General features: G+C 41.6%; 1 long non-coding RNA gene across 3 annotated transcripts; it reads left to right on the top strand.

Moving 5' to 3' along the window:
* Positions 1-584: 584 nt before the first annotated feature.
* LOC102549869 (uncharacterized) lies at positions 585-17,867 on the top strand. Of its 3 annotated transcripts, none has more exons than XR_010061312.1 (5): positions 585-837; positions 9,872-10,158; positions 10,625-10,722; positions 11,506-15,695; positions 15,932-17,867. It is a non-coding gene; the product is annotated as an uncharacterized LOC102549869 (long non-coding RNA). The 3 variants fall into 3 exon arrangements; XR_362407.5 differs by lacking the exon at positions 15,932-17,867 and adding an exon at positions 1,694-1,790 and having other exon boundaries at positions 633-837; positions 11,506-13,007; XR_005498507.2 differs by lacking the exon at positions 15,932-17,867 and having other exon boundaries at positions 590-710; positions 11,506-13,007.
* The last annotated feature ends 6,074 nt before the right edge of the window (positions 17,868-23,941 follow it).

Genomic DNA, 23,941 nt, shown 5'->3' with positions numbered 1-23,941 from the left:
CTTTTCTATATTGTTCAAATCCCCACCCTTAATAAATGTATTTTACAATGAAAAAGTCCACTTAGGAAAGTAATACCCCCACAGAAGCTTGCTGTTCCTTAATGAATTAGTAATATGAGAAGGGAGAAGGGCAACATACTAACAGTCCAGAAGACACGATGGAGATGAGAATATCAGTCTTGTATCTATTTGAACTTTATTCACTCTTGCTTTAAAAAGAACTTTCGTGATTACATATTCCATGCACCCTGCAAAAAGCCAGGACTTTCACATTCAGACTAGGGAATAAAAAGCTCACCCAGGCAGTCTTCAATGGAGGTGGCTGTTCTTGCATTCTAATTGAGGGACTATGTGCCTCAACCATTCTCCTGACACATTAAGAGAATGAAGAAATCACCAGCTGCCAGAGCCCAGAGAAGGAAGGGACCAAGCGAGGGCGGTTGATGTCTGGCTGAGACATCGTTCTGTTTTCTTGAGTTAACATAGGGGAAGAGAAAGCCTCCAGCCATTGCACGCAACTTAGAGTGCATGCAAGCAAACACTGTAGAGTTCAAGGGAGGGGCCCTGCAAGCCCAGAGAGAATGCCTATTTTGGGACATGTGGTTGTGACCACAGTGCTCTTCTGCCTTCAATAAACGGCTCATGTTATGATTAGAACGTTGACACCAATGGAAACTGGGTGACTGGATGCTAATTGTCTTTTTAAAGAGGTAGGGATGTTTTGAGACATGTCCTCAAATGGGTTATGTAGCTGAGGATGGTCTTCAAGTCTGGATCCTCCTGTCTCTACCTCCAAGTGTCAAGATTACAGCCCTGCACCACCGCCAAGTGTCTAAGGTATTTGTTCTGAATAGGCAGTAGATAAAGCAGGAGAAGTTGAAAGTCTTCTGACCCCACCCTAATCTTAACTTTCTGTTGGTCATCTATCTTTTCCTATCTTAGACAATCCATCCTTTTAAGTTCTTTTGTCAAACTGCACTGCTTTAGTCCACAGTGATGTCCTAATTTTTTTACAAAGGCTTAGACGGAGGAGCTAAACCAGGTCTACAGTCTCCTCTCTGTCATCCTGTCTCTAAATACTAATGGGAGTATCTATAGTATTCATAAATACCCTTTCTTTCCTTCGTTGGAAATACCACAGAGACGAAGAAAATTGCATTTCACTTTGCCATCTTTATTCTGGTCCACTTGAAACAGGAACTTCTGAGAGCTTTCTCATAAGCAGTTAATAAATAGTACCGGTTTCAGTATAATGTTCAGGTATATGTGCATTCAGAAACATTCACACAAGATGCACAGAAACATTACCAAGACTCTAGTACTCATTATATGCAACTCTTTAACATATAAACAAAAGTGATTTCTTTTCTTTTCTTTTTTTTAGTATAGAATAGAGTTTATTCCGGTCATAGTGAGGGGAGTTAAGAGGGTAGTAGGGACAGAGAAAGAGAGGGGGGAGGAGGAGGGAGAGAAGGAGGGGAGAGAAGAGGAGGAGGAAGAGGAGGTGGAGGAGGAGGAGTGAAGAAGAGGAGGAGTGAAGAAGAGGAGGAGGGAGAGGCCAGCCATGAGCACGTGGAGAGAGATGGGGGAAGGGAATGGGGTGAGAGTGGGGGCAGGAAGGCAAGAGCAAGAGAGGAGCACGAGAGAATAAGAGAGTCATTGGTTTTCTTATTCATATTTCCTTTACTTGTAGCATCTAAAGGTACCACACAATGGATGGCAAGCTGGGTCCAGCTGAGGAAAGGCCCGGTATAGAGCCTTTTCTCAACTGCTCTTAAAGAATCCCTCAGGTGAGGCCATTTTCCCTTGAGCAGGCATCCTCATGGCTCACTTGGGGAAGGGAAGGACATTTTACACTCTTATAGCTGAGAGCAATATCTTTGGGGAAATGAAGCTAAAAGGGAAGCCCTTTTAGCTGTCTTGCCCTTTTAGCTGTCTTCTGTTATTTATCTGCTGTCCATCCCAATCAATGTTACTTAGCACTGCTGAACAAGCATTAAGGGAGAATTTGAGAGGGCTCTAACTTCTAAGATGCTCGGATGCTTACACACCAAGCTTTCAGATCCTAGCAGTCTTGGGTGAAGCATTTCCCTCCAAGGCAGATGATGCTTATGCTTTAGGATTCACTCGTATGAGCTTTGCAAGTAGGTTAGACTTCCATTATGAAGCATTAATGGAGACTGCAACCACACTGTAAGACTTCAGGGTGATGCGTCTTGCGCAAGAGAAGGGGCAGCCTGTGTAAAGGTTTTCATATTACCCCACTGAAGGTTTTTGTTATCTTTCAAAATTTCAGACAGATAGTAGGCAGAGGAAACAGACCTAGCCCACAAGATCTTAAATGGAAGAGGACTTCCCTTATTCTACTTTCTGATTTCCATTCTTAAGAGTATTCATCTTAACAAATAACCTTAGAGATACATGGGAATATTGCTCAATTAAACATTATTTATGCTGGATGTAGTAGCACATACCCTTAATCCTAGCACTTTGGAGGCCAAAGCAGGCAGACCTTTGTGAGCTTGAGGCCAGACTGGTTTACACACGTAGTTCCAAGCCAGCCAGAGCAACACCGGGAGACTCTGTTTCAAAGAAATGACTTATGTAGGTAGCTAATACTTGATTGACAGTCTATAGCCACCACCAGAGCCTGTCGTAAAAATACCATATCAACCATCAGCTTAACTTTCTTTTTTTCTCTATGATGGAAATGAAAATAAATCAACAGCGTGTGAGCAGGTTTTCTTCTTCAGTTCTAAGGCATCAAATCCAGGACCCTGTGTATGCTAGGCAAATGCTCTACTAGTGCTCCAAACCTTTACATCAACAAATGAATGGATAAGTAAAACAGGTCTGGGATTCAATGCCATTTGCTCCTGCGTCCCATTGAAGTTTAAGCCCATCAAAGCCCATCAAAGAGAAGAAAGGGCAAGACAGTCTTGGGTAAAGTGCAAATAGCAAAAGCATAGCCCAGCTAATTGCATGCAGCTGCAAAGAATAACCTACATAGCCAAATGCTCTAGGTTGCCAATGTGGGCAGGGGAATAAAATTGGTAGAGAAACAAGCAGAACTCAGCTTCCTTGGGTTCCTTCCGGGCTTAATGTGGGTGCGTCCTTTCCTGCAAGGCACCTGCATGCTCTGAGACATGACTTCCGGCCAGAGACTTCCTGTAGAAGGGGAAAAAATAGATAGCATTGCTGTTTGCCCCCTGATGATTTTTTGTGCTTTGGTCTAGCATTTTCTGCTGTTTTCAGCTTTCAATAAGATCTCAGATAGTGGTACTCCCTATCCTGAGCTTCATGGAAATCTCCTTTATATATAGATCTGCTTGGATAATACTACATTAACTAACACTTAGACTGATGTTACAATAGAAGCAATTCTGTCTGACAGGAGGAAAGAGTCTTCAGTATCAAACAGCACCCAAACTCAATAATATAAATACTGAGTCCCCTCATTACAGAATCATGAATAGATTTGGAGACTAGAGAATCATTAATTCTTTGATACAGACTTACTGATTTTATTTTATTCTGCCAAAGGGAAAATGTTCTTCATTATCTGCAATGCCTGCTGCTGTAGCACAGATTGCTGGTAACTATTACTTCCTCCACGGGATTAAAGGGCAAACCCAACAGTTTGACGAGCTGTCATTTTATTTCTAAGTTGGTAGAATTTATTAGAGATATTTGGTGGCTTAGTGACAATCTCAACACCAGCCTGTGCCAAACTGTTTTAGTGCTATTGTTTCTTTCCTTCTACGTGACCGTAGAGGTCATACCCTAGCATCTTTGTTTTACAGATAAGGAAACAAATGATCAGTGTTATGGAGATAAGAGCTGACACCAGTTGTCCTCAAGTCCACTGTTGCCTGGGTATCCCACCTATGTTCTTTGTGAAAACCACAGTCAGGGCTTTCTAGAGCTACATTCTCCAAAGATCTTCTTGGGCTTCCTGTTTTAATAACATCTAGTATCCTACTAGAAAAGACCATAAGCTCCATTTCCTTTTCTGGACAGCAGATCAAAAGAGTCTCGGATTAGGAGTACTGAAGTATATAGATGGCTTTGTTGGACTTGGATTTTTTACATATCACTTACTGTCATGCATGTTTTTAGCATTCATTTTGTTCTTTTTCCCTCAACTGTAGAACAGTGAACAAATGAGATAGTTTTCTCAATGAGACAACAATGACAACGGAAACCACCCTTTCACTGTTTTTTTTTTCCCTCACTTGAAATTTCAATTCGTTTAGTCAAGTGATGCTGCTATTGATTTTTGTTACTACGGCAGTTTCAGTGATTTCACTGGACACAGTAATCTGGGGAAGGGCAGAAATTACAACTAAACATATTTAAGTGGATTGAAAAGTCCGTGTCCTTAAATAGGTCATGCTTACATTTATTTGATGGTTTCTGTGGGGTGAAAGAGAGGAAAGAGGAAATACTACTAATGGGATTGTGTGGTTATTGTTTGATCAGGCTCCTGTTTTGGCTAATTGCACCAATAGGGAGCTTGTGTCAAGTGGTTTTATATTTAAGGCTGGAGGTAGGATAAGGATTTGTTCACCTGCTTCCACTGGGAGTTTGATAATTCCGTGTTGTAGGGGGTCAAGATAAACTGGATGACATTAGGCTCAGCTCTGCTTCTACCTAGTCACCTCCCCCTTCGCACCTCTTTGCTCAACAGTGATGTGCTAAAATGGCTCCAGTAAAGGACAAATGTTTCTCCTGGATTTTGCCCTCCTTTTTTTTTTCTTTTCTTTTTTTCGGAGCTGGGGACCGAACCCAGGGCCTTATGCTTGCTAGGCAAGCGCTCTACCACTGAGCTAAATCCCCAACCCTGGATTTTGCCCTCCTTTATCATGTAGAATCTCCTAGAGAACATTCATGCTCTATCCTGGAAATTCTCTGAAGAACATTCCAATTGCCATCAGCTCTCCTGGTGAACATTTGAAAGAGCTTGTGTTAATCAAGGAAAAGTATCCTACGGATTTGCTTCATAGCAAATGAAAAATTTTGTTTTCACTAACAAAAGGCTGTCATTTGTTACACAGGATAGGGATACATGTGAGTTTTTACTTCCAAAATCTTTCCTGGTTCTGAACTGCTAACTCTGTCCCAAAAACACAGTGGCTTCCCCCATGGTTACTAACAGCCCTCTGAGTACATACCTCAGTGTTATACTGAGAATGACCTTGAATTCTTAGCCAAGCCTGTTTTGCACTCTCATAAATTATATTAGTCAATCTTTGTCAGTCAGTCTTTCCGTCTTTGTCTCTCTGTTTCAGTCTCTGTCTTTCTGTATCTCTGTGTCAATGTATCTGCTGCCCTTTTTCACACAGACATGCATACACACACACACACACACACACACACACACACACACACACACACACCATCTCCCCTTTGCTTCTCAAGCTTAGCTTTCCTCAAGTGGAATCCGTGTGAGTGGTGGATGCCAGGACAATGGGATAAAGAGTTGAAGTGCATTTTCTTAAGCCAAGAGTAGTAGCTGCCTGACGAAGCACTCCTTCCTTGTTCAAAACTGAAGCTAGATGTGCTCAATTCTCTCCTAACACAATTCTGAGGCCAGTTTTCTTGTTGTTTGTTTGTGTGGTACTAGATATTGAACCTAGTGCTTCACACATGCTAATCAGGTTCTCTATCACTTAGATACAGTCCCAGCCCCTTCTAAATTATTATTACCATCATTACCATCATTGTTGTCATCGTCGTCATCATCATCCTCCTCCTCACCATCATTACCATCAGGAGTTTTTTGAAACAGAATCTCACCATGGAGTCCTGGATAGCCATAGCATAGCCTTGAATTTGTGAACAAACTTCTCTCTTTCTATCTTCCAAGTGCTGGGACTATAAGTGTGTGATGCTTGTATTATACTGAGACCAAGTCTCAATGTTGCCCACGATGACCTCAAACTTATAATCCTTCAGCCTCAGCCACCTACACATGTGAACAACAGGCTTGCACCACCAGACCAATCCTGCCCTTAACCTCAGACACCTGGTCACACTCTGCCACCATTACACTCAATTTCCTGAAACTTCAGACAAACTGAAACACATTTTTGGCCTTATAGACGGTTCTGAGGGAAATGTTCTGATATGTCTTGTTTCTGCATTCTTTGGCTTCAGAGTACAAAATCTCTAACCACAGTACAGATCCAAATGTAAGAAACACCATCAAAAAATATAGTCACTTGAAGCTCGTGGTATCATTTTCTAATCCTAGGGCCCCTTATGCAAGTTCCCTGTGTAAGTCTGTGGCCTGGCTTTCTGAAAGCAACTTCCTGTACTTGTACAAAAATATTTCAGACAGCGATGCATTTCTAAACTCTTGTCCTTTCTTTTTCTCTGTTCCTTTTTTTTTTTTTTTTTGGCCTTTCTCAGACTTTCACTCACGTAAAAAGCTCCAGTTGTCTGCCTTTAAGTAATGGTATCCCTGTATTATTTGGACCTTTCGTAGCCATCATCAGCACTATGCAAACTATTTTACATTCATGGACTTATTTTTATCTATTTATCTACTTATTTATTCATCTGTGTGTGTGTGTGTGTGTGTGTGTGTGTGTGTGTGTGTGTGTTGTGCATGCAAGCATCCACCTGTAAGTACCATGGCACACAGGTAGAGGTTCGAAGACAACTGCCAGGAATCAGTTTTCTCCTTCACTCATGTGGGTCTTGGGGCTCTAATTCATAGCATCAGACTTGGTGATAAGCTGCTTTAGAAGCTGAGCTATTATACCATCTCCTTGGAAAAAAAACCTAATGAGTAAATGCAGCTTCATAAAGACATTTCTTGGGCTGAGGGTACAGTTCAATAGAGTAGAGGGCCTACCAAGCATGGATCCTCATAAACTGGGTGTTGTGACTCACAACACTGAGGTGGTGGAGGCAGAAGAATCAGGAGCTCAAGGTCAGCTTTGACTACACAGTTCAAAGCCAGCCTTGGAATAACAATACTAATAATTTAAAAGCCTTGTCTGGAAAGAAAGAAAGAAAGAAAGAAAGAAAGAAAGAAAGAAAGAAAGAAAGAAAGAAAGAAAGATAGATAGATAGTTCTATATTGTTCTCTGCTCTCATGAAAGCTGCTAGGATCTAAATAAATCTAGGATAAAAAGCAGAAGCAACAATTTTTTCCCCGAGAAAGGGGTTTCTCTGTGTTGCCCTGGCTGAGATCCAACTGCCTTTGCCTCTCCAGTGCTAGGTTTCAAGGTGTACGCCATCGTGTCTAGCTATGACATTTTTCTTAAAGGTATTTCCCCTAACAGAAAATGTTTCATGCTTTTCCACCTTCTTTATAACTTTCTTTTTATTACTAATTTTTTGCCATTAACGCACCAAGTAATGTATTTCGCCATATCAGCTTTATATTTGTGTGTCAGATTAATAGCATTCAGATCACTTCCTGCAGGCTCAAAGCTCATGTGACTTGTGATGAAGACTAGTTTTAACTTAAGCCTAAATGATATAAGGCCTCCATGGAATATATAAACATTAGCAGAGAATAAAAAGCCATAAAGTTGCTTCTCTATTAGATTTGGGACTTCATTTTCTGTGGATATTTCCCTGGATTGATTCTGCTAGAATGTGTAATTCTTTGATATTTGATTTTGTAGGACTTTTAAAAAATTAACATAAATCAAATTCAGAATGCAGAAGCTTATTAAAATCCTTTCTTGATGGAGCTATAGTCTAGTTATTAGTGAACAGATGAAAAAAGAAAAGACATAGAATAAAGACAATAAAATACACAATTTATTAAGAAGGAACGTTGGGTAGAACAGAATAACAGGAATGGTGGGCCTGACATGGTGACACATGCCTTGAGCCCAGCAGTCAGGAGGCAAAGGCAAGCTGATCTCTGTGAACTTGAGGCCAGCCTGGTCTACAGAGGGAGTTCTAGGAGAGTCAGGGCTGTTACATAGAGAAATACTGTCTCTACCCACCCATCCCCAGCCCCCAAAAGAAGTAATGGTGGTTAAAAATGGACATAGGGTGGAGATAGCATAGAGAAATTAGGCTTCTTCAGAAAAGAAATCTGATCCAAGACTTAAGAAGCAAGAGAGGCAGCCATGTCGGTATCGGACGATGTCTCTTCCAGTCTGGGCACATGGCTCAGTGACAGAAAATTTGTCTAGTAAGCCCTAGGTCATCAGTTAGAAGATAGTCTGTGCTTTAAGTCTCTTCCAAGCTAACCCAAGCTAAAGGATCAGTCAATGCAAAAGAGAATGGGAGATGACCAGATGTTTGGCAGAGAAGAGGAATCTCATAGAGCCCAGTGTGCCTAGTGAGAGAGTAGAGGAAGTTGGAAACATTTTTTAATTTATTATTTTGTGTGTGTTGGGAAAAGGGCAAACTCACAGCACTGTGTACTAAAGCAGGAATCAATTCTCTCCTTCTACCAAGTGGGTTCCTGGGATTAAACTCAGGTTATTGGCCTCTATGACAGATCTCTGTACCCTCATCTTACTAGTCCTGGAAAAGGGATTTTAACCTATATTGAAACATGGGAGCTGATAGAAAGGGAGACTAGGGGGAAGAATAAAAGACATCCAAGAACATGGGTGTGGGTTTCTTAGAGGCTAGTTCCAGTTAATTGTCTTGACTCAGCCTATGTAAACACTTTAGCAATTCTGAAGTTATCTTCAAAGGCTTGCTAGGGAATTTAAAGGACACCAGAGTGGTTCCTGAGGCATGTTGGTTCGGTTTACAAACTGGGAGGTAACACGGTAGTTTACAAGGAATAGCATGGCAAAGAAAATCTCCTTACTATAAACGAAAGTTTATAGTCTGACATGTGAGGTTACCTGAAAACTGCAGCTATACGGTTAGAAGGGACCTCGTATAGGTTTAGGCCTTAAGCAGGGCTCATTGTTACATTAACAAGCATATTTCTGGAGAGATGTCAGGAGAGTGAATACCGCTTATCCAGTACCTAGCAACTACCAGACAGCTCACAACCACCTGTAACCCCAGTTCTAGGGGATGGAATGACTTCTTCTGGCAGTCAACGATGCTCACACACATGTGCATATACCCTTACACATAGCTGTACATATTTCAAAATTAAAGGTAAATCCTAAAAAAAAACTCTATCTAAAAGAAATATTGTCTCCACCTAGGCAAACTTCACAGCAGATACGACTGGTGCTAGAATCCTTGAGTCTCAGCTTGTGTGAGGTTTCAACCAGCCTCCGGAGTGAAGGGCTTTATCCCCTTCACTTTCTTCTGTGTTTCTACCTAACTTCAATTCTGCCTCGCAAGTCCACCATGATCCTTGGCTAAAATTAAGTATTCTAAATGTATCTTAACCCTGGATAATTAAGATAAAGAATATTAGTTCTTTGGAAAACCATGAAAACAATTGATTTTATCTATATACTACATAAAGCATGTTTCTGTTTACAATCAAATTCAATCCATTATTCACAGCTACCCATTATTCATAACTTCCTCAAATTTATTGAACTCCTTGGTCATTCCTTGTTAGGTACTACATTAATGGAGATATGACATTAGAATACAATGTGATATCAGAGGGAAAAGGAGGAGGATCAGGAGTTCAAAGCCACCCTCAGCTACATAATAAACTGAGGCTAGCCTAGGGTACATAAGACTCTGTCTCAAACAATAAAAAAGGATACAGAACCACAGAAAAACTTACAGGAGTCAGTTCCTTCTGCCATGTAGGTTTGGAGCAGCAAAGTCATAGGGTCTTATCTTGCTGGCTTAGTATCTTTAATCCTCAATTTTTTTCCTATTCTCTTAGCAAACTAAGGCCAATCAACCTTTTAATGTGTGTCCTTTATATCTGAAGAGTGAATATTTCTCATAATTTACATAGGGATCCCTGTGAAAGATGGACTGATATTTTAAGAATGAAATTGAAAGCAAACACCAGTGAACTAAATGCAGTGTGCTGCTAGATTACATCCTTAAAAGAGAAAATGGCCCAGAGAAGGCAATTGCCATGCAGCAAAAGTTTCTCAATGCTTTGGAAAAGAGTTCCAGCCCACTGGCCTTTCAGCCACCAACGAGCTCTGCATGACGGAAATGACTCACACAAGGAAAATGAGCGGTGTTCCAGGTGGCTGTCTCCAGACTCTGCAGGCACCTATTGCTGTTGGAAAGGTAGAGGAGGCAGGCCCTGCTGAACTCCTAATTTGGGCTAAAGCTACAATATTACCTCTGCAGCACAGAGTATTCTTTGGATTTCCTCTCTGCCATTACTCTAAAGAAACCAGAGGCTGAAGCAGGAAAAGATCTGTGGGATGACCAGCCCTGCTGGGCCCCCTTCTCCCAAACTCTCCATCAGCTCCAAGGGAGCAGAGTTGCCTTTTTGGTTTCTGGAACATGGTGGGACATTGGCAAGATGACAGTAGGAGGCTGAGAAGGAGAGGAAAGGATAAAAAGAGGGTGGTACAAAATATGTGCGAGTAAAATCAGCCTCCTCCACTACATATGGCATCCATATTCATCCTCGGTACCTTCTTGGTGGGCTGGATGAAGGATAGGTGAAGTGCAGCAGGGAAGGGGTGGGGTCCGAGGCTGGTATGCAGTTTATAGGTTATTACAAGCTTATCCACTCCTTTTACAGATACTTTGACGAAGAAGGGCCTCTTGGAAAAACCAGAAATAAACCAGCACTTGCTCCAGGAGTTCTCTCCCCAAGAAGAAATTCTAGTCTGAGGCCAGGTTGGTTCTAATTTTGGTAAAATACAGAACATATATCTATAAGCATGTTGTAATTGTGGACACCACACACACTATACACATGCACACATGCACACACACACATACACACAGGCACACATGCACACACGCACATGTATGTGCAAGCACACACAAATGCACATGCATATACGTGTTTAGTGAAGTGGGACTTCGAGAAGGTCAAATGTGTTGACTCAACTGCCATAAGAGACTTCAGCTCCTCTTCCTCATATCCTTCACCCATGCTAGGACCTGTGCCCCTTTATCCACATCCAGCAGTTTGGTCAGTGCCACCTGTAAATCTCAGCTGTTTTATCAACTCCTCAGAGAAGGACTTTCTCTCATTCCCTCCCCATATACACACCCCAGCCACATTAGGTGCCCATTATGAGCACCCTACACTTGTTTTTCTTGGCACGTCTGTCACACTGTACCCTTTTTTGTTTGTTTGTTTATTGTTTGAGACAGCATCTTATGTCGCCTAGTCTAGCCTCAATTTACTATGTAGCCTTAAACTACTGATCCTCCTCCCTCTCACTCTGATATCACTTTGTGTTCTACTGTCATATATTTCCATTGATGTAGTATCTGACAAGAAATGATCAGGAGTTCAACAAATTTGAGGAAGTTCTGACTAATGGGTAGATACGGATAATGAATTAAATTTGATTATAAACAGAAACATGCTTTATGTAGTATATAGATAAAATCAGTTAGTTTCACGATTTTCCAAAAAACTAATATTCTTTATTCTCATTTATCCAGGGTTAAGACATCATCATATCCGGTAGCTGCCTTGCCCATGTGATAGGTGATCAAGCCCCAGGACATGGAGATGCCATTATGGGTGCTCTTTCTAATTTTCAGCTTGGTTTAACTTGAAAACAATGATAATCACTTCCAAGTCAATAAAATTAATTCTACATAAAACATGTACTGAATAGAAAAAGACAAAATGTAAAAGTTAATCGTGGGTGTATCTATAGGATCCCAAGCAACAAGAAGCCTAAAGCTTGAAAGGGTTAGGTAGTTTCTTGGCCCTAGGTCAGACCTGCTTGGACTACTGGGCTCTAGATGTTTGAGATGGTAGGGTTAGTGTTTTCTTTTGTTGTCTCCTTTCTCTAAAAGGTCTCATGTCACTCAGACTGTTTGTAAACTGTATCCATAGCCAAAGATAACCTAGACTTCCAATGTCTATGTTCCAAGTGCTAGCAGCATAGGCATACACCACCATACCAGCTTTGTTTTTTTCTTACTATCTATCAAAAATAGTTGCGAAAATAACATATCTATTTGGGGGGCCTGCTTGTCTTTGTAAAATCATTTACACCTAGACAGCATGGAGTTATTCCTGTTATAAATATCCCATACCAGCTTCTCAACATGGAGCCTAGTGTAGTGACTGGATTAAAACTGGGACTCTGATATCAGATGACCTATATTCAAAGTTTGGCTATGTGATCTATATCATGTCTCTTAGTACTTTTACTTTAGTACCTACAGCCTGGATATAACAATTCATCTCTGAGAAGTGGGCTATGGGAATTAAACCATTTACTAGGTCAAAAGTCATCGGGAGAGTTCCTGACTCATACTAAGTGCTAGTAAATGTTGGCTGAAAAGACCTTACTTGGGGCTAGGGAGAGGGTTCATAAAGCTAATGCCCCCGAAGTAGGATGGCCAGAGTTCATATCCCCAGCAGACCTACAAATGGCAGGTGGATGCGGCAGCCCACCTGTAATCTTAGAACTCAGGAGGCTGAGACAGGGGATCACTGGAGCAAGCTGGATTGCAAGATGAGCCCGACTGGCAAGCTCTGGGTTCAAGTGAAATATTCTGTCCTTATGCATAAGATAAAGACTGATCAAGGAAGACATTAACACCAACCTCGTTCAATGTGTATCCTAGCTAAAGAATCCAAAATGTAAGGAAGCCAGTTGTTGGGGGTTTTTTGTTTTTGTTTTTTGGGGTTTTTTGTTTTTTGTTTTTTGTTTGCTTGTTTCTTTCTTTCTTTGTTTGTTTTAAGTAGTCCATAAGCCTTTTCCTATGGAGAAATATTACCTTTACAGTGGTCAGCCAGGTTTGGTAGACTGGCAAATCATTGCTTTGGAAAAGGGACCTCCCATTCCCTCTAAAGCTGTCCAGGATACAAACATCCTTGAGAAGCCAGTGGGGAAGACATACATGGTGAACAGTGGTTGCTCGTCAATATATGCATCACTCTGATGTATCTTGTACCCCAATAAAAGATGATTGAAAGTGCTACATCAAGGGTTCGGGAATAATTTCACATCTTATACCGTTGAGTTAGGGTCTCACATTGGTCCCAGAGTTTGCCAGTTTGGCTCATCTAACAAGCCAGCTTGCTCCAGGGATTTCCCATCTCTGCCTTGTGAATTCTAGGATTATAGGTGGGTTCCTATGTCCACTTGCCATTTGTGTGTCTGCTGAGGACCTAAACTCTACTCCTCCTGCTATGGTGGCCAAGTGCTTTCTTCACTGAGCAGTGTCTCCTGCCCCCAACTAAGAAATTTTTTTTAGTCTTGTATCATGACCTAAAGTCTTGATTTTTTCCAACTTTATTACATTGGGTATTTCTTATTTACATTTCAAATGTTATTCCCTTTCCCGGTTTCCAGGCCAACATTCCCCTAACCTCTCCCCCTCCCCTTCTATATGGGTGTTCCCCTCCTCATCCTCCCCCCCCCCCCCGTTACCTCCCTCCTCCCAAGAATCCTATTCACCGGGGGTCCAGCCTTGGCAGGACCAAGGGCTTCCCCTTCCACTGGTTCCCTTACTAGGCTATTCATTGCTACCTATGCAGTTGGAGCCCAGGGTCAGTCCATGTAAAGTCTTTGGGTAGTGGCTTAGTCCCTGGAAGCTCTGGTTGTTGGCATTGTTGTTCATATGGGGTCTCAAGTCCCTTCAGCTCTTTCAGACCTTTCTCTGATTCCTTCAACGGGGGTCCCGTTCTCAGTTCAGTGGTTTGCTGCTGGCATTCGCCTATGTATTTGCGATATTCTGGCTGTGTCTCTCAGGAGAGATCTACATCCGGTTCCTGTCAGCCTGCACTTCTTTGCTTCATCCATGTTATCTAGTTTGGTGGCTGTATATGTATGGACCACACGCGTGGCAGGCTCTGAATGGGCGTTCCTTTAGCCTCTGTTCTAAACTTTGCCTCCCATCCCTTCCTAAGGGTATTCTTGTTCTCCTGTTAAAGAAGGAGTGAAGCATCTGCATTCTGGTCATCCTTCTTGAGTTTCATGTGTTCTGTGCATCTAGGGTGATTTGAGCATTTGGGCTAATATCCACTTATCAATGAGTACATACCATGTGTCTTTTTCTGTGATTGGATTACCTCACTCAGGATGGTATTTTCCAGTTTCATCCATTTGCCTATGAATTTCCTAAAGTCATTGTTTTTGATAGCTGAGTAATATTCCATTGTGTAGATGTACCACATTTTCTGTATCCATTCCTCTGTTGAAGGGCATCTGGGTTCTTTCCAGCTTCTGGCTATTATAAATAAGGCTGCAATGAACATAGTGGAGCGTGTGTCTTTGTTATATGTTGGGGCATCTTTTGGGTATATGCCCAAGAGAGTTATAGCTGGGTCCTCAGGTAGTGCAATGTCCAATTTTCTGAGGACACTCCAGACTGATTTCCAGAGTGGTTGTACCAGTCTGCAATCCCACCAACAATGGAGGAGTGTTCCTCTTTCTCCACATCCTTGCCAGCATCTGCTGTCGCCAGAGTTATTGACCTTAGCCATTCTGACTGGTGTGAGGTGGCATCTCAGGGTTGTTTTGATTTGCATTTCCCTTATGACTAAAGATGTTGTACATTTCTTTAGGTGCTTCTCAGCCATTTGGCATTCCTCAGCTGTGAATTCTTTGTTTAGCTCTGAACCCCTTTTTTTTTCTTTATTAACTTGAGTATTTCTTATTTACATTTTGATTGTTATTCCCCTTCCCGGTTTCCGGGCCAACATCCCCCTAAGCCCTCCCCATCCGTTCTATATGGGCTTCCCCTCCCCATCCTCCCCCTATTACTACCCTCCTCCCAACAATCACATTCACTGGGGATTCAGTCTTGCCAGGACCAAGGGCTTCCCCTTCCACTGGTGCCCTTACTAGGCTATTCATTGCTACCTATGACGTTGGAGCCCAGGGTCAGTCCATGTATAGTCTTTGGGTAGTGGCTTAGTCCCTGGAAGCTCTGGTTGGTTGGCATTGTTTGAACCCCATTTTTAATAGGGTTATTTGTCTCCCTGCAGTCTAACTTCATGGGTCCTTTGCATATTTTGGATATAAGCCCTCTATCAGTTGTAGGATTGATAAAGATCTTTCCCCCATCTGTTGGTTGCAGTTTTGTCCTAACAACAGTGTCCTTTGCCCCAACTAAGATATTTTAATTAATTAAAACTGTTATATGGTCAAATTGAGGAAATTTAGGATAAACCAAATTCTTTACCACTGAATTTACCAGAACCTTCCAGGTGCTCACATATGTGTACCATCAGAAGAAAGGAGCACAGTTTGAAGCAGTCAACATGCAGTGCTTCCAATCCTTCTTGCACATACCTGAGAATTATCTGGAGCACTCAGTGGTTGAGCGTTTGCCATGCATGCATGATGCTCTGAGTCTGATTCCCAACATTAAGAAGGAAATAAAAACAGAGCTACCTGCAGAAGTGCAGGTTCACTGGGTCTACAGTGGAACAAGAAATTATGAATATCTAATAAGCTTAATGGACTTTTGTCAATATGGGAACTCTTAAGCTAATGGGGATCTGGATGAATGGAGGCTGTAGGCTTCAAGTAGGTTCGAGTTCTTCTAAGTATCTTATAACCTGGTCTGCTTGAGTCTGCCTCATCCTGGTTATTCTCTATAGATTATGACCATGGACCTAAAGCTGATCTCACTGGGCAAGAGGACATTCAGAGCACATGCAGGTGATTCAGCTGCACCTTACCCTCTCGTTATCTTCCTTAAAACTATGGTTCCATGGCCTGTATACATGGTAGAATCCATCCCCACCCCACCTCCAGCAATGCTTTGGAAACTCCCAATACCCTGACATAGTCTAGCACAGTAAACAAAGAATCCCCTAGCCTCGGGACTTTGTGCCACTAGGTTGTAAAAGTTCCCCAGTGATGCTAATGGAAATTTACCTTTAAACCTCTGACAGAGATCACTGAAGGAAGTGAAAGCCCTAACAGGCATAAGTGAAGCATAAATCCCCAAGCTACACCTGCTTTCCGTTATTCCGCATCCCTGCTGCTTCCACAGAGAACCGAGAGAAGAAAGATGAACATGTACAGGTTCATTGCCTTCTGAGGCTCGCCTTGGCTCATCTCGGTAGCTCATGTCTGGAACAAGTTATTGTAGTGTTTGGGAAATACAGAAGACTCCTTAAGTAGGAATTTTGACCAGCATGAAGCAGTTCCCATTGTGTTTGTGATAAATGAAAATGCAGCCTGGTCTCTATTACTGTACTGAATAAAATAATTCTGCAGTAACATCCTGTGAGGATAATATTTCCAGGGTTGGGTCATAGCTCTGTGTGACTACCAGCTGGGGCACCACAGTGAGCAAGTGACTCCAACTCACTAATCCTCATTTAGTCGCATACACAGAGGGGAAAGCGAGAAGTTCACAGCATTTTGAGGTGTATTAGCAGAATGCAATCCATCTGAACAAATGCACACAGCATCTGAGATGCAGTAAATCTTGACACAGACCAGCATTTCTTTTAGGTTGGCTCAATAGACTTTAAATGTCAGACCTATAGATCAATCGCCACGTGTGGGGATGTGTATTATCTACCTTCAATAAGACATGTTAGTTGAGATGGACTGTTCAGAAGATTTTATACTAATTTAACAGAATATGTCTACCAAATCTCATGATAAACTTAGTGCCCTTCGATTATGTGTGCCAGTATTGAATTGTTGAAATAATTCATTTTATTAGGACATTTGACCAAGGGCTGAGTTTTCATATGCCTTCCTCATCTAATAGTTTTCATAATTCACCTTTATTTTATTTTATTATGTATTTTAAAGATTGGTTGGATAGTATATGATTGATTGTATAGAGCAAGTTGGTGAATAACTAGTTTAACTGTAAATTCATAAATATTGTGCCATGGAAATGAATGGAAAACCACTGAATCTTACGCTATGGAATAAATGGACACAAATCCAGTAGGTCTAAACCACACCCACTTGTTAATCTCCACTTCTGGGTGCAAGGAATGTGGCCATGGTGTGGCTGAATCCTCTATTAGGATCTCATGAGGACAAAATATGGATGCCAGTCTTACCTGGAGCTTGAAAAAAGGATGGCAAAATTGAGTTCCTTGAAGCTAGGGTCAATGATTTCTTATTGGCTGTCAGCAAACAAAACTAGTGTGCAATTGAGGGAGTCACATCCTATCACCTTTGATATATTTTGTTGACTGAAAATAAAAAAGAAATCCTTGCAAGTACTCCAGGAAAGAGTATTAGACAAGGATCTCACTGTAGAATGTGCCCACCACACCAAACAGAGAAGCAAGAAACACACTGGCCAGACATGGTGGCTCATGCCTTTTAACCCCAGCACTTGGGAGGTAGAGGCAAGTGGATCTCTGTGAGTTCAAGGCTAGTCAGGTCTACAAAGAGGGAGGTAGAACGGCCAGGGCTATTACACAGAGAATGTCTGTCTGTTTAGAGAGAGAGAGAGAGAGAGAGAGAGAGAGAGAGAGAGAGAGAGAGAGAACAACCAGAAAACATCCATTTAGGAGGCACAATGAGAGTCAGAGTACTCAACGTTCCTGGAGCTTCAGATGAAGAAGTCAATCTCTGAATTAACCCTGCAATGCTTTTTTCAAATAATACACCATACCTTTGTGTTTCTCATTTTTCTGCAATTATGTCCTTGGGAATATAGAAGTCAATGTAATTTCCTTTGGGATGAGATATTTAACATTGTGAAAGCTAATGGCTATGTTAGTGATGATTCCCAGTAAGGACATTCCTCAGTGAAGTCCCTGGGATATACTCTGGGTAGCTGTAGAAATGACTTCATAAGCTTCTTTTAGAATCTGTTAATTTTTTAAATAAACTATGGTTTTTAATTTACGAGGCTCTTCTTTTTTACGACTGAATCTCTACATAAGACTACAAGTAAACATCTCAATGAGCCTGTGGTTGGTGTCTGCAGCAGGATTGCTTTTCATTAGGCACAAACCTTGGCTTAGCAAAAACAATAGTGGAAGACAACGTTTACATCCAGACGTGGGCTATTAATGGCTTCAGAACCTCTTGGAAAGTGCTTCATACATACAAAAAGAATAAATGTGTAAGGGAATGGTTAAGTGAGTGAAAGTAGGAAACCTGTTACTTCCAAGGAGAGAAAGCCATCAGTAGTGGGATATAGCAGAAAATGTCCCAGACAATTGTTTTCCAACAGAAGTGATTTGGTCACCATGACATTGCTATGATTTGAATGTCAGTCTCTTCCAGAACTCATGTAGAAATCAGATAGCCAATACAGCAGTTTAAGAGGTGGGAACTTAAGAGACAATTAAACCATATAGGCTCTGTTCTCAAAAACAAAGTTATCATAGGTCCATTTGAAAACAGAGAGTTTGGGTGCAGAGATGCCACAGTGGCTAAAGCCATTTGTCACCAAACCTGATATCCTGAGTCCAATCCATAGGTCACACAAGGTAGAGAGAACGACTCACACATGTTGTCCTCTAACCTCTACATGCTCACCATGACACAGAAACGAATGCTCCTCCATAGAAAATAAGTGTAGAAGGGGAGGTGAGAAAAACCTAGGAGTTTGTTTCTTGACCGCTACAATTCTACTGAATGTGTGTGACATACAATCCCCCCCCCCTTTAGAAGATGAAACACTCAAGGTGAAATTTTGGAAATCGGGACTAAGCTCTCTCCAGACACCAAACATCTGGCACCTTGATCTTGAATGCCCTTGCCTCCAGAACTGTAAGAAATAACTTCTTATTCTTTACAAATGGAACAGCCTCAAGTATTCCGTTGAAGTAAGGCAGATAAACCTTATAAATTGCAAAACCTTTTAATGGTGAGGAAAGGATATAGAGACCAGGGTAGGTGAGACTTATGGGGAGCAAGTAGGGATCATTTAGGGGTATTAATTTGTAACTAGATCTTATTAAGGACTTTATGCTTTTTTCAGAGTAAAAGTTGATGCATCTATTATGTGCCTACCCTGTTCAAACATACCCTATAAATATCTCTTTCCCAATAGTTAGGAATCCATCCTTTTTCTGCGATAAGTGGCCAGAAACTGTTGTATTAAAGAGTCTTTCTATCTCATCTTTAACACTGCTAATTCATAGCTCCATGTTCCATATTCCTATAGTTTTGGGGGGAGTGGGTGGGCTATATTAATCCTAGGGCCTTCCCCATGCTGGGTAAGCACTTTATGAGATCCTCGGCCCTTCTCATGGGGATTTTGCTTTGTTTGTTTAGTTGGTTTGGGGTTTGGTATTTGTTTCTGGCAAGAGCTCTCATAGTCTAGATTGTCCTATATTCAAAGGATTACCTTGAACTTCTCCTGCCTCCACTACCTTAGGGTGAGACTAGACTAGTTTATGTAGTGCTGGGGTTCAAACCCAGGACTTCATGCACAGAAGTCAAGTAGCCTACGAACTGAGTTACATCTCCGCCCTCCTGTGAGAAACATTGTAAAGCTAACATCCTGTAGAATAACTACTGAGATGCCTAGGTTGAGGGATTTTAGTTTCAAAGCAAGTGATAATGAAAGGCATACTGAGCAATGTTGGAGCTCAGGGAAATGTCTTGAGAGGAGAATACTGGATCAGTTTTCCAGGTGGCATTTGTGACTTAGGAATAGCAGGATGTAGCCTAAAGTTGAGAGGAGGGCAAAGAAGCAAAGCATCCAAGGCTCATGCTCTTGATTCTGTGTTGTACTTGCTCTAGTTCATGGAGTTCCCAAGAAGAAATATGATAGGACTTCAAGGCTATGAGTGTCTATTGATTGGGGCCCCCGACAGACTCAAGGAAGCCTGAAATCTACTCCACAGAAAAGAGACATCCATCAGAAATAGAATTCAAGCTCCAAGAGTGAACCCCAAGCATAACTGAAAACTTCCACCAAATTGCTTTCCTTTTTGAGATAGGGTCTCATGTTGTTTAGTGGACTGCCTCTACTTCCCACGTGCTGAGATTACCATCCCATACCAACACACCACTTTATGCGATGCTGGGAATGGACACCTGGCCTTTATGTATGCTAGGCAAAACTCGACCAACTAGAGCTACACCTCCAGCCCCTCCACTGAATTTTAAATTTTGAAGGTGTTTTCATAAGTATATAGACACTTGTAAAAATAATACAGATGTTTGCTGGTATTGTTATTTATGGGACAGGATCTCACTATGGAGCACTCAGCCAGCCCAGAACTTGCTATATAGACTGGGTTGGTCTCAAACACACAGAGGTACATCTACGTCTGTCTCTCTAGTGTTGGAGTTAAAGACATGCACTACTACTCCTAGCTCCCAATGTAATACACTTTATTTGAGCCAACATAACTACCATTTCAATGTATGATCAGCTCAATGTGATGGCTCACATCTATAATATCAGCACTCCTGAGGCAGGAGAATACCCACATGTCTGAGGCCAGCTAGGTCTACAGTGAGTTTGAGGTCAACCAAGACTCCAGAGTAAGACACTATCTTTTGGTATACAATGGAAATATTTTACACTAACTTTTCAAAATGAGCCATCACGATCTGGAATGCATTTTTATATTACAGACCATCTGAATGTGGCTTTAATACATTCAGTTGTTGACCTGTCACAGCCATGTGTAAGTGGTAGCTACTGTATACAAAAGGACACCTATAAAAATGTTGTTCTAATAACTACTTGGCTGGAGGTAAGATGTTCGTGTTGGTTTAGTTGGTGTACACATAGAACACTGGAAAATAATCTGGGAAACCTAAAATATTCCTGATTATTTAAAAGTGACCAAGAAATTTACTTCAGAAAATTGCCTAGAACAAAATTAAATATTATCAGTATATGAAAATATCTTTGTGTATGCTGTTATAGAAGGATTTCTGAGATCCTACCCTAGAAATACAGTATTAATGTTGCACATAAAAGGACAAAGAGACAGACAGGCAGGCAGGCAGGCAGGCAGGCAGACAGGCAGACTGACTGACTGGCAGACTGGCAGACAGAGACTGAGAGAGGGAAAGAGAGAGTGAATGGAGAGAAAATGGAGGGGAGAATTCAGATATACTTCATTTCACAAGCCATGATTGCATTTTGAAAACAGAAGTCTCAGGGGCAGAGTGTATTTTTAGGTGGAAAAAAAACCCCACTTTTTCTTCAGGGGAACATATAGCTTCTGGCCTCTGTTCCTTTTGGAGTGTGAATTCAGGATCAGAAGTGGATCTTAATGGTGGCTGTCCCCAGGTAGAATATGCCTTCACTAATAGAACTGCTCTGTGCAGTCTCCTGATTGCTCATTTCCTAGCTGCAGAGCTGATTCATCCTCAGGAAATGCAGCGACAAGTTCATTTTCCCAGAAAAGGTCCTCTCTGCCTCCTTAAGATTATATCTCTTCCTGCTCTTCTCTCCATACCACTGACCTTTTTCAACAGCCATTAGTGTCTCAAAGTGCTTTAAAAATAAATGGACAGCCACTGAGATGATTCACAGGGTAAAAGTGCTTGCTATAAAAGGTGCTTGCCTACACTCCTGATGGCCTGAGTTGGAATCCCAGGATCCATATGGTGGAAGAAAAGAGCCAACTTCTGCAAGTTGTTCTCTGACTTCCATACGCACTTTTGGCATGTACACAAATATACATACATACCCATTAAATCTAATAGAAAAATTAAATATGTGGAGTGGCTGGAAGATGCCCCCGTGAGTAAGAGTGCTCTCTGTCCACGTGTGAGGATAGGAGTTCAAGTCGTCTGAACATACATCAGAAGTAGGGCAAAGTTGTGTATGCTTGTGACCCCCTTGTCGTGAGACTGGAGGCTCACTGACACTTGCAGGTTCAGTGAGAGACCATATTTAAAAAGAATAAGATGGTGGGTGGTAGAGCAGGACACTTAACATAGCAGAGAGAGAGAGAGAGAGAGAGAGAGAGAGAGAGAGAGAGAGAGAGAACAATTGAAGTAGACAGTCAACATTGACCTCTGGCCTTTGTATGCATTCATATACCTCCACCCACACATATAACACACATACATACATATCACATACATATACACACACAATAACAGTTTAAAATTTTGTCGTATTTTCATGTATATGTATGTGTACTTTCATGAGTTCATGTGCACTATGTGGCTAAAGGTGCCCTTGGAGGCTAGAGGTCATCAAATCTTCTGAAACTGAAGTTACAGGCAGTTGTGAACCACCTGATAAGGGTTCTGGGAATTTAATCCAGGTCCTGTGGAAGAGCAGTAGACACTCTGAATCACAGAACTGTCACTCTAGCCCCCAACCCTTGTTTTGGATGACAGGGTGTCAGTATGTAAAGCACACAATGAGCTATACACCCATACTAATTGAAGAATTTACTGAAAAGCCTTAAATGTTTCATGCAGAACAGAGGCTCTCTTCTTCCACATGAAAGTTGAGGCTTCTTCGTCACAGTCCAACGTTTCTTCATTGCCAGACCTTTTACATCATCTAGTACCCATAAAGAAAGTGATGATGCCTCTTAAAGCCAAGGTCTAGGACTGGGGATGTAGCTCAGGGGTAGAGTGTCAGCATGCACAAGTACCAGGTTAATAAGAACCAAAACAAACTCTAGGTCTAGAATTGGTATAGCAACACTTCTATAATAATAATTCATGATTATTCATGATAATGAATATCATGAATGGTCATGATAATTCAGACCATTAGCATGGTGGCAAAGGAGACAAAACTACTTCTAACGCATGTACATATGGAGACAGAATCAATTGTTGAACATTACCTTAAAGACTACAGCACACAGGGGTAAGAACACCTCTTGTTGTTTGGAACCCTAGGAAAAGTAATTCTACTTCTTTTTTCCTCTGAAATGGGCATGTGTATCCTAGACAGACCTTAAAATCAAAATCTCTCATTGAAGCCAAGAATGACCTTGAACTTCTGATCTTCCTACCTGCACCTCCTAAATGCTAGGATCACAGGAGGGTACTACCATACCCAGTTCATGTAGAGCAGGGAAAGGAATCAGTGCTTTGTGGGTATTGCATTAGCAAGCCAACATCTGAACTCAATGCCAGCCCTCTGTTACTTTTTCTTGTTCTGTACTTTCAATTTTTCTGAATATCATCTAAATGATAATTACCATAATCTATTTTCATCACTTGGCCTTGCTGAGTTGGACCTCTAGATACAGCCCAGGTTGGCCTCAAACTCACAGCAGCCCTCCTGCCTCAGCTTCCCGTGCGATGGGATTCTAAGTATGTCCCATCATGTCTAGAAAGCAATAGCTTTTAAATTGTGAGATGCTTGTACTCATAATTTATTTAAAAATGTCAACTTGAATGTTGGGAATAAACAGATGAAGAGAGATGTCAGTAAAAACATGACATCTGCCATGTCTCCAATATGGTTCCTTTGGGGGGGGGGGGTGTTGGCTTTGTCTCTAAAAGATAACTAGAACAAGAGGAAAGTGTTATTTGCTGCCCATGAGAAATGAACCCCTGCCTCTTTAAGCATTCTGCTTGCTCATAATTTAGCTTAGTATGTGGCTGCTTTCTCTTACATTCAAGTGAGAGCTGTAATCTACATCCTCAAGAATAAATCAATTTATTTCAGAGGCCATGGGCTTTCTTCTACTTGAGAGCTCACTCCTTTCTAATCAAGGGAGCAGTCACCCTGAGAACCGGGGGCTCCTGAAAGGTGAGATGGTGAAAGTCATTTTCATCCCACCCGAAAGGCCAGGACCTTTAATTATGGGCTCTGAGTCAGGCATCAAGGTCACTTACCACCTAGCTCTTCTGCAGTTCACAGAGGTTGAGATGAAATGAAGACCTTTCAGTCTAATGCCGTCTTGTCCGGGAGATGCTGGACCACGGTTCATTATCTATGGACCCTCCTCCAGCCATTTCAAGGACCTACCTCTCTCCACAGGAGATCATCCAGCCCTAGCTCAAACTGTTTTCTGCTTTGT

The sequence above is a fragment of the Rattus norvegicus genome, chromosome X (assembly GCF_036323735.1).
Source record: "Rattus norvegicus strain BN/NHsdMcwi chromosome X, GRCr8, whole genome shotgun sequence".
In the NCBI taxonomy this organism is placed as follows: domain Eukaryota; kingdom Metazoa; phylum Chordata; class Mammalia; order Rodentia; family Muridae; genus Rattus; species Rattus norvegicus.
Note: the sequence above shows the minus strand (reverse complement) of the source record. Positions and strands in the feature narration are given on the sequence as shown.